We start from the raw sequence: 11,677 nt of genomic DNA on the forward strand, positions 1-11,677 counted from the left end.
TCGTTCAATAAAAAATCCACATTTCTTGTTCAATTCTGATGAGCAAAAGCTCGTCTTATCTGTAAATGTACTCTCGACGAATTCTTTGACAATAAGCTCGATTTTGGATAAAAATATTCTATTTATCACTAAATCATGAGTTTAATCATCTGTTAATTATAAGCGTGTAAGTGTATAAACATTATAAATTGTAATGAAAAAATGTGTTACAGACAATTTCTAGAGTATGAATGAAATTAGTTATTTTTTATTACAATCAGACGAACTGTGAATTTTAGCTGCAAAGCAGTATTAAAACAATGCAATTAAATGTAAATGTAAATTGTAAAATTGTAAGAAATAAAAAATGTAACTGTAAATTCTATGTTTTCATATCTTATCCCGAATCCCACGACTTTTTAAAACCAGATTTAACAAATTGATTGGCTTCGATAGCAATTTTGAAACCTCTGCTTTTCTTTCGATACATCCTTACGATACGAGCAGAATAACGAAAGCGTTGCACAATATTGTAGTCGATTTTTAATCGCGTAGTCCTGCGGGTGACTTGAGAATCCTGCGAGAGACAAGGCAGACAATAGCAGAAGCATAATTCCAGCCAGGATACTCGTCCTGGTTGTATACCGCACGTAAAACGTCTCTATTCGAACCTCGGCTCACCTCATCTCATCCTCTCGCTGTCTTCAGCTAGACTGCTTAGCTTTTTCCTCGTGAAACAGATCCAGGGCTTTGATCTCGATCGAGTTTCCCAAGCGGTACAAACAGATCTCAATATTCCTCACCTGGTATCAGATCGTCTAGATATATCTCCCTACATTCTTGGATTAAAAATATTTCTGATAAGAATATCGCAGCTTTCTCATCAATTTTTAATTTTCCGGATATTTACTCGTCGCCTTGGATCAACGCGATTTAAAAATGAGCGAAAAAAATGCTCGTTTAAAACCTCGCGTTATACCAAGCAAGCAAAGTTCGATAAGTTTGCAGATAAACTTAATTTTGCGAAAAAACCGTTTCGACAAAACAAGTTGATCGGAATCACTTCGAACGAAAGCGGAAAACTCAACGTCGTAGATCCGAAATAATTTGTCGAAATTATAGACCCCGATACCAAGGTTTACGACCCACCATCCCTCAGGAAGGATACTCACAACACAACGAAAGGACCGAAGGTATTTAGTGTCCATTTGCGAAGACCCGTTGAGCTGAGTGCTTCTGGACGTGACATTGTTCATCTTCCGCCTCCTTCACCTCGCCCCTAATTCGATCCTTAATTTCTTCGGTCTATTATAATAATATCGCGAAGGTCTAACGCGTATATATATGTATATATATATGCCCAACAGCGACATCCGCAGGCAATCGAGCGCTGAATTACCCTGATTAATTACGATTGAATGACGATAATTTTTCACTCAGAGTCCGTGTATAATAAACATGGGCATCGGGTTAAAAGCCCGAACTTTCAGATATTCGCGAGCGCTTCAATCCAGCGGCATAAAGAGTCACCGAATCGGATTTTCGGATGAATTAAAACCTATAGATCGCTGCAGTCGAGGCTCGCATATGTTGGTACATATAAGGCACGGCTTTATTGGAGATGCTTTGTGCTCCAGACTATTACCTCTTTATACATACATACATACATACGTACGTATATATATATATATATATATATATATCCACATGTCTATGTCTGTATATCGATTCTAGTGATGGGAAAATACAAGCGCGTAGATACGCAAATGTCTGTGACATGACGTAATCCAGATGGTACCACCCACCAGCATTGTATGTATCAATATACATACCTACTATAGTCAATTTATTGTTATATATGTATGTATAAATATATGTATATATACGTATATTCCTATAGCGGAGTTACGTCAAGTTGAAAGACATAGACGTATAGCGTATAGAGTTATAGTTTGTCTATAAATCGGCCACAATCAGAGAGAAACATCCCTTTATTATTCTCCATTTGACGACAGTTTCAAACGGTCCACGTTTCGCAAAATTCTGCAGACGTCGAAACAATTCGAGATTTATTCCGCGATGAATATTATAGTCAGTCGATAAAAATGAATCGATATATTGTATCTAAAAAAAAGTTCAATTCAGTTTATCGAATTAACGGTAAAAATTTGTGAGAAGATTCTTAATAGCTAGTAGAAGCAACGTGATAAGTCACAGTTGTTTAAGCAATTTCTTAAGAGGTGAAAAATTTTCCCTGTGGATGTATGAAATATGGAACACAAAGAAGAAGAAAAAAAAAAAAAAAAAGGCGAGGAGGAGTAAGTGAGAGACGGAAGGGAGATAAAGACGTCTTTACGCGTCAGTAAGGAAGACCATCGCACAACGCCCTCCCAGGAGGTGGTGGGTAGTATAAATCCTTACAGAGGGTGAAGTTATAACAGGTAATAATAACGCGATCTCTTATTGCACGGCATGCGAGGGGGTTTCCTCAACTTTCTATTGCGATGCTGTACTAATTCCAAATTGGTTTTGCCCGTGGTGAGGTTCTTGAACGCCGACCGGCATAAAGGATCACTGATCCAGGCTATCCGGCTTAGCCCTGTTGTAATTACGGCTCGTCCAGGCGAAGGCTTAGACCTTATTTATACGCAAGCCATGTGACGGTTGTCTACTCTCGCACGTTTACTAACAACGACAGTCTGACCGACGCTAGACGACGCGACGTCCGGTTTTCACGCGGTTTCCTGACTTTTTGAACATCTAATTCGTCGCTAAATACGGAAAAGCCGCCTTATAATTCGTGTACAAAACATTTCAGGTGTTTAGTGATATCGATAGGAAATTATTGTCAAGTAATATTATAGTTTAAATGAAAATATAGCGCAAGTAACCATAATCAATAAATAGAATGAATAATAAAAAAAAAAAAAAAAAAAAAAAACAGTAAAACTTATTTAGTTTTTCTATTTTTATACGATTATAAAACTGGTTTTCCTTCTCTACGAAGAACTTTATTTCGTCTCTTTAGGTTACGTTAACTGTATAATAACGACAATTAGAAATTTCTCTCGGTGTTAAAGCATAAACTAAATGATTTAGCTAGTAAATACTTATACTCAAGTAATTCATGCTTTTGTATACACAATCTGGTGATATCGCGTTTCAAAAAATCGTTGAGGGTAATTTACAGATGAAAACTGCGTCCAATTAGAATCTCACCGACTCAGTCTTCAAAGAAACTAACTGTGGGAAAAGCCCGTTAAGTGCCTGCACTCAGAAACCGACTGTTTTCATCCAATTTTTTTTATTTTCTGTTTAATATTGCTTTCAGATTTTTTTTTTTTTTTCTCCTTTCCTTTCGGTGTAGAGCAGAAAAGCCAGAACCACCAGCTTATAATGTTTCGCTTTGAAGAATGTGAAAGATACATATGTATATTATGTATACATATACATATACATTATATAACGAGAGCGTTACTCCGTTGGTGTAATTATGCAAACGGTGTTCGAGGAATCTCCTCTCCAGAGAAAGATGAAACGAGATTTGAATTTCCCGCGAGAGTACAAGTCGGAGAAAGTTTTACGCAAGCACAGTCTCTTGTCAAAGAAACTCTTATACGAGCTCAAATCTGTTCCTTCCAAATTTTAATCTAAATATATTTTCTTATTTTACGCACTCATCGAAACGTTACCTCGCGTCGCAACAAAAACCCTACAAGAGACTTGACGCAAACTTGTTTAATTTTTAATTTTCAATCAATTTTTTACAGCTAATTATTGTTAATCAAAATACAAAAAAATTTTTAAATATCACAAACTTTTCACGAACCATCGAATCGATTTGGACGCTAAAACAAATATTATAGTTCAGACCGGAAGTCCCTTGGAAAAAAAAATCGGATCCATTTTCGACAAACGATTTTGGATAGTTCTTAAAATATTTTTAATCGAACTAGACACCCAAGGATCTCGTCAGAGAATATGAAACGCGAAAAAGTGTCGACACGTTCGAAGCTAAAGTCGATCGGAAAAGCCAATTCCAAAAGCTCTCTGTCAAAATTCGCCGTTCGCTTCCTCCTGCATCGGATAGAAAGTATCCTACGTATAGACGTTGAAAGGGGATGCTTTTGCGGGAAGAATGCGCCCCGAGGGAATTTTTTCATGACCTCGTTCTACGACCGCAGTTTACTGGTGTTTTCGAGTACGGTATAAGGATGAGTATAAGGATCTGCGATACGACGCCTCTCCAAGTCCGGTACACCCTGCCTCGTGTTTTTCTTTTCCCCATTAATTCATTTTTCCATTCCACATATCAAAGTATTTTTTCTCTTTTTTTTTTTTTTTTTACTTACACTTTTGTAAGTATCAAATAACAATATGTTTCTTCACTGTTTCACCTCGACGAGCATAGCTACCATTCATACTCTTACCTTTTTATTAATCTGCATCGATACCATACCATGCTGTTGAAAAAAAAAAAAAAAAAAAAAAAAAAACGATATTACCGTAAGGCAAAATTCATCACCAAAAATTATCACCGGAAGAAACTGTTCAAGTGGCTTCACAACGTTTGTCATACTTACCTCAAAGAATTGATCCCTTTGTAAAATCGAAAGAGAAAAATAAGATCGGGATTTAATAATGATTCTGAAAATTTATTCTGTCGACTCGAGGGCGAATTATTTATAAGGTTGCATGGGGGTTAATTAATCGCAGTTTATCCTGGAATATCGCATATTGAAAAAAAAAAGACGTCTCAGTCCGCTCGACCGCAGGTCTAACCTGTAAGGGTGCAGCAGCCGGCAGTCAGTCTTTCAGAGGCGCGCGCGCGCAACACTAACGGGGAATGAAAACGGGGTGAGGGGGGGGGGGGGGGGGGGGAGGAGAGATTGTAGAAAGAAAAAGGAACCCGTGGGGTAGATGAAAAAAAGGGGTGGGGGAAAGGAGAGGAAAGGAAAGGGTGTTGTAATGAAGCTGAAGAGAAACGGGACACGAGGCGGGGTGCGAAACCGAGAGAAAAGAGGGGCGGAAGGGGATGACGGGGGTGGAGGAGAAAGAGAGAGAGAGAGAGAAGCACAAGAGGGTTGATGGTCGGCCAACGTAGCCCCAGTTAGTCAGTCGCGCGCCAATCCTCCGAAGGCAAACACGTACTTCGCGTGAAAAAATTGCAACCACAACTCCCGGAACTTCCGTATCTGCATTTCACGGGGGAGGAATAAGGAAATTAAATAAACGATCAAGCTCTGGAAAAACCATGGGAAAAATACAAGAGAATACAAAAAGTAAAGAAAACCCGCCACGCACCAAGGACCGACAACCCCTACGCAATGAAAAACTTCTGTGAAACTTCATTCGTCTTCGAGACACGATTTTGCCTCCGAATTTACAAGTTTCGTCTTGTTGCTCAACCCCATGAGGATCTGATTCCAGCGCGGTAAATAAAGAAAATCGTTCTTGTTGTTATTATTATTATTGTTGGTATTCTTCTTCTTCTTCTTCTTTCACAAGTCTGATCAGTTTGGCAAATTTTATTATTCCGGTTATTATACCGTCTATATACGTATACATATAATCATGTAAAACTATTTCAAGTACGAGGAGAATAAAGTTAAGCAAACTTTTTTTGAAACGTGCGAATTCTTCATACTCACAATCGTACCTACGTACTTGCTGTATAAGTGGGCTCGTTTTTTGTACCTTTGCTTCATCACTTTGTTTTTTATTCTCTCTTCTCACACGTTTTGTCAATTACAGTAGCTTTCATTGTCTTTTTTGGGACGTGCGAAGAGGAAAAAGGAAAAGAACACAGAGAAGTTCTTTCAAAATATCGATAAACTCGATGTGAAAATGTTAAAAACGAGTCTCGCAGGTTTGTCGGATTTTGACTGATTCAAAGTGGCGTTTTTATTCGATCAGATATAAAAATCGACACAAACTCCGAGCTATTAAATATATTATATATATATTGATGGATAAACGTAAAGCAAATTTTTCAGTAACGCGGTAAGAGTGAAGTATCAGGAATAGAGGATTTACTACCGCCGAATGGAGGAATGGAATAATTTTTTATTTAATCCCGCGATGTGCGATGGGATTTTTAAAAACAAATCCTTCCCCGGTGAGCTCGCTTTATATCTTATACGATAATCCCCGTGTAAGCGATTAGTCGAAAGCTTCAATCGAGCTGCGGAAAATGAATGAAATTAAAACTCGCTTCATCATTAATAATAACTAAAATTTTTGGGGTGGAAATGAAATGGGAGAAATTTAATAAAAAATATTGGTTAACCCTGCGTATAAAACTGCTCTCATACCTGAACACCGTAAAACCCCACAACAAAAATCATTGTGCCCAACTATTTGATTCTGCGTAATGAAATTTTGAATGTGAAAAAAAAAAAAATCATAATACGACATTTCTATTAAAAAAAATCACAACTCACTAAACTTCCAACATTTTGAGTTAAAAATTAACTTAGTAACTCTCAAGACGCAGATATTGAAGAAAAAAAGTATGGTAATACTGCGCGTTCAAAAAAAAGGTATATATTTGAAAAAATGAGGTTAAATATTAAAAAAAAAAAATAATGAGTTAACGGTTTTCACGATATTTCCTTATTTATCTTGACTCAAGTCAGATTATTTTTTATATTTTTCATACGGAATTTACGGTGAAGATGCATTGGTGTTAATCGTTAATTTCAAAATCTACAGATTTTATGAGGAGGGTAAACTACAATCGGGGGCGAGTACACTATCGTGTAAATAGCTTATTATTTAAAGGGTGTGACTTGTTAAGCTGCATTAACGTATAGAGAGAGGTGATGAGCGGTCAGAGGGGGAGGGGGAGGGGGAGGGGGAGAAGGGGGCTACTGGCGTGTGCCCAAAGACCCCGTTACCGAGATTAAGTGCCAATTAAGCTCTTACCGGGGATGAAATTCCGCGGCTATTAAAACTTCTAATTTAATGAGCTCCCATTAATATCGTATTAAACATTATATTACATATAATACATTATGCATGCATTATTATAAGTACAAGTAATGTTGGTACGCCTGCGTAGGTGTTACAAGTACACTCATCACACTTCATCGAGCCATGCTAAGAATTGAATGAAAATATTTCCGATCTCTGTAGAAACTATAGCTCGTGATCCTTGATTTGCAAGGATCGTATCACGAGGTTTACCGAGTCCATTGCGGTTGCAATTTTCATTTACATTCAATTTTGTTGTTTTTGATTTCCCTCTTTGCCTGCATACTTTTTTACAATTTTCAAAAATATTCAAGCAAGTATCTTTCAAGTATCTCTCTCTCAACTCTCGATTATCGATTTTAAGCTGTATTAATAAAACACTCCTTGAAAAGAAAAGAGAAAGAGATAAAAAAAAAAAAAAAAAAAAGAAAAAAGAGAAACCAAACGAATACAGAATATTCGAATTAAAAACAGCAAGAGTGAAATAAGAATAATCCCGCGGGTGTGTAATTTGTATCTGGACATAATCCACGAGTATAACATCGATCGTTTCCTGCAGCGGATGTGCGGGAAGGGAGAAAATTTCGGGAACAAGTTTTCTACGTCACTCTCTGCGACTTGATTTGGTTTAATTAAATTTTGATCCCTTCACTCGGCACTGAGCTATATAAGAATATATATATATATATATATATATAGTTAGTATATAAGTACAAAATGCGATTAAATTTGAAAACGGTTTAAAACTCTCTCACTCTCCCTTTCTCTGCTTCTCACGCACATTCTATTTTTACTTCTGTATATATATATATACATATATACCTATATACCTATGTATATAAATATATTTAAGTAAAGATACAAAACAGGGTATGATTTATATTCACTGTAGAGGCGGGCGGCGTTCAACTTCGTCCTACACCGCATTTTATTATCGTTATTCATTTCCCATTCGTTGCGTTTCTTCCCGCAAAAGCTGATCAATCATGCAGCTCTGATGCAGGCGTCGAAGGTATAAACTATAGGTATAAATAACAGAAGTAGAAACAAAAAATAAAACATTTAAAAAAAAAAGAAAAGAAAAGAAAACCCAAGAAAAAAACAAAACGATGTAACTGCGAAATGAGAAAATAATCATCCCCTGCAACGAATCACGCATCGCGCGTTGGATGCGCGTGTTCGAGTGGTAATAGCGTCAATCAAATGCACCTTTTGAACCTATTTCCTCTATATACTCGGCTCGTATCTCTATCTATCGATCAAAGGATACTGTAGAACCGCAATAAAACGCGAACCGCATGAAAGTGACGCAATATACGCTGCAGGGTCTGAACATGGGGAATTGAAAAAAAAAATCTGGAAAGAAGATGAAAAGAGAAGAAAAAAAAAGAAAAAACTGAGTATTACAACTCCGAGTGGGTTATATATCTATATTCAATTCGCACGATGGATTCAGGGGAAAAAAGAGTGCCTTTCGTTTTAATACGGCATGCGGAATATATTTGCGAAAGTCAAGAGGGAGGAAAAAAGCACGAGGAAATGAATTTCTAGTTGCGGTTACCGTATATGCACAGTCCTGAGCTATTTTCATTACTTTTACCATCATCGAAAAAAAATCATGGTTCTGGATAAAAAATGAAAATTAGTTCTGCAGTTTGTAGGTAACCAAGAAAATTTATCACGTGTCACTGTTCTTTTTGACTAGGTATAGCTTCAAATTCAACCAGAAAGTGTGGTATAATTGACAACTGAAATGCGTGTACCAAGTAATACATTTTATTTATTTATTTTTTTTTTTTTTTTAATTCGTACGATATCCGATCACTGCAGAAAATCAAATTTTCCTCAGTGAGGAGAAAGAGATTAATTGATTGATTGATTAAAGATGTATTTTGCCATGGTGTAATCATATGGTGAATATAGAATACATAATAACTAAAACAATAAATCACAAGCAAGAAAAACAGTAGTTAACGAAAACAAGCATGATATGTACAAGTCAAATAACGCAACTAAAGAAAAAAAAAAGTAAATAAGGTAATAAGCAAGAAAGTACCAATAAAAATTGGTTTTATAGGACGAGAAGCCAGGCGAAACAATTATAATTAGTTAGTTGCACATGCAATCTACAAAAGAAAAGAAAAAAAAAAAAGAAGAGACCAATCTAGTATAAAATAATAACATAACACAGAATAAACATTTAAGTTCAAGTCAAGTTAGACCAATAAGAAATACCCTTCGAGTGAAGAACAGATTAGAGTAGCTTAGTAATAATAATAATAATAATAATAATAATAATAATAATAATAATAATAATAATAATAATAATAATAATAATAATAATAATAATAATAAACCCTCGATAACGTAGAAAGAGAGAGAGAGAGAGAGAGAGAGAGAGAGAAGATCCGGCACCTTGTCTCTTGGCACTAACAAGTCGGCGATTCGCCCGGCTAGCCATCTCGCTCACTCAGCAATTGCAAAGTCGCAAATGTTATTTAAGAAAATCTTGTATTAAGTCGAGTCCCCGGTTGGCGGGACGGCTAGCCCAGGGCGCTGTTTAACACAATTGGGGCTCATTTAAAAATCCCATCAAAAATGTACTTAGAATATTTCTATCTCTGTTGGTGAGGGGGGGGAGGGGAGGGGGGGGGGGCTCTGGAAGCGCGGCTGCTCGCCCACCGCTTCCACATCCACATCCACATCCACATCCACATCCACATCCACTTCCAACCCCCCGACTCATCCCGAACCCTCGACGCTCTCGGCGAGCCTCCGAGGGTAGACAGAGAAGCGGGGTGCCTGATTGGATTGTAAGCTCAATTTGCGCTAGCTTCAGCTCGTTCCTTCTTTTTTCGCGTTTACCCGGGGAAAACTAGGAACTAGAAACTGAAAACTCCCTGGCAGGAAAGTCTTCGCGCGCGCGGACTCGCCGCCGACCCGCGCCTCAAACCGGGAGAGGAAAGCCCGGATTTCATGCCCTCGGTAATCGAATATATACCTAATTTTTCAACCCATCTATCCTGCTATCCGCGGAAAAATTCGCTTCCCTTCGGCGCCGCCATTCATGAGCTGTATACGTCGCCTCTACATATACCTCTATACCGATATAGATATACCTACAATATACATGTATGCATGTATATATATCTTCCGTACCTGAGAATTGGGCATTTCCACGGAAAACCGGGGGACCCGCGAGTTAATTCCGTAGCAATTTCCTGCGAAATTTCCCTTCGCGACATTCGATGAACGATAACAACAACAACAACAACAACAACATTATTATTGATAGTAATAATAATAATAATAACGACGATGCTGATAATAACAGCGAAATTAACTCTACGTGTCAAAGTAAATTTTGATCCGACTCATGTACGTCATACATTAGCTTGATAAACAAATGAAATCGGTTTACGACTTTGGCAAGATTTTTTTCAATATCTATATAATATAACCGATTGATTTTTCAGGTGAGAAGTATTATATGTATTTAAGCCGTTGCGCTTTGTTATCTTCACCATTTTCTTATGATTCACGTTTCATTACTTAATTGGTTGGACTTAATTCGTGTCTCACGTTAAAATCAATACGCGCATCGTATAATTAAATCCCTTGAACATGTTAAATTTCTGCAAAATTCATTTTCAACAGTAAAAATCAACGTCAGAATTTTTCATTTCGTGTTTTTCCATAATTTAAGGATATTGCATTGCGATCAGATTTCCCATTAGCTCCAAGTTAACGCAGAGACTTCAAATATCTGTAACGAAGTTATTTTAACAAAGTTGATCAATTATTAAAAAAAAAAAAAAAAGGGAAAAAGGGAAAAACAGGAAAATTTTAAAGAAAAAGGGAATATGCCGCTTTAAAATATATATTATAAATAATAAATCGTCGGTTAGATTTTCCGGAAACAAAAAGTGGAGGAGCCTCGGATTGATTGATTAAAAAACTTTATAGAATGTTGAGGTTAAACTACGACGCGCATAGATAATATCGCAACGCTGTACCTGCCGGTTATTTGCATTGAAAGTTGTATGTTAAAAATGTGGCGTAAGAAAAGACAAAAAAAGTATTTGACAAAATATACAAAGCGCGAGACTCGAGACGTCGAATATCTTTCTCGCGATATAAAACGACTCGGAATCGTAACTGCAAGAGCTTTCAACGACTTTGTTCAATTTCTAAGGATATTACAACCGCCGGCCAATAGGCTATGGAAACCGGACGACTGTCCCGTGATTCGGAATAATAAAGTGAGCAGCTTTCGCGATTTTAAGGATCGAATCAAACCCCGCATAAAAGCTCAGGATAGCATTGACTCGCTACTATACGCTCCCTTTAAACAACCCCTGAAATTGAGGGCGCCGCGGCGTGGCGATTCAACGTGCGCAGCCAGGGACACTCTGCTACAGACGATATTATACGACGCGAAAGAAAATGTCAATTCTGTATAAAATATTTTTCAATTTTATCACTAGACAATTTTCATACATAAAATATTTATCAACTATTTATCATATTCCGAAAGATAAAATTTTTTTTCAAACTTTACAAGATAAGATAATTCATGAGGTAAAAAGTTTGGTGGAAATCTGCCGCCCGTCTGAATAACGTGTACATCCAAGGAAGATATATATATATATATATATATATATATATATGTATATAGTAATATGATGCATATAAATCTTGGGAAAATTTAAGCCTAGATTAC

The sequence above is a fragment of the Diprion similis genome, chromosome 11 (genome assembly GCF_021155765.1).
Source record: "Diprion similis isolate iyDipSimi1 chromosome 11, iyDipSimi1.1, whole genome shotgun sequence".
NCBI classification, from domain to species: domain Eukaryota; kingdom Metazoa; phylum Arthropoda; class Insecta; order Hymenoptera; family Diprionidae; genus Diprion; species Diprion similis.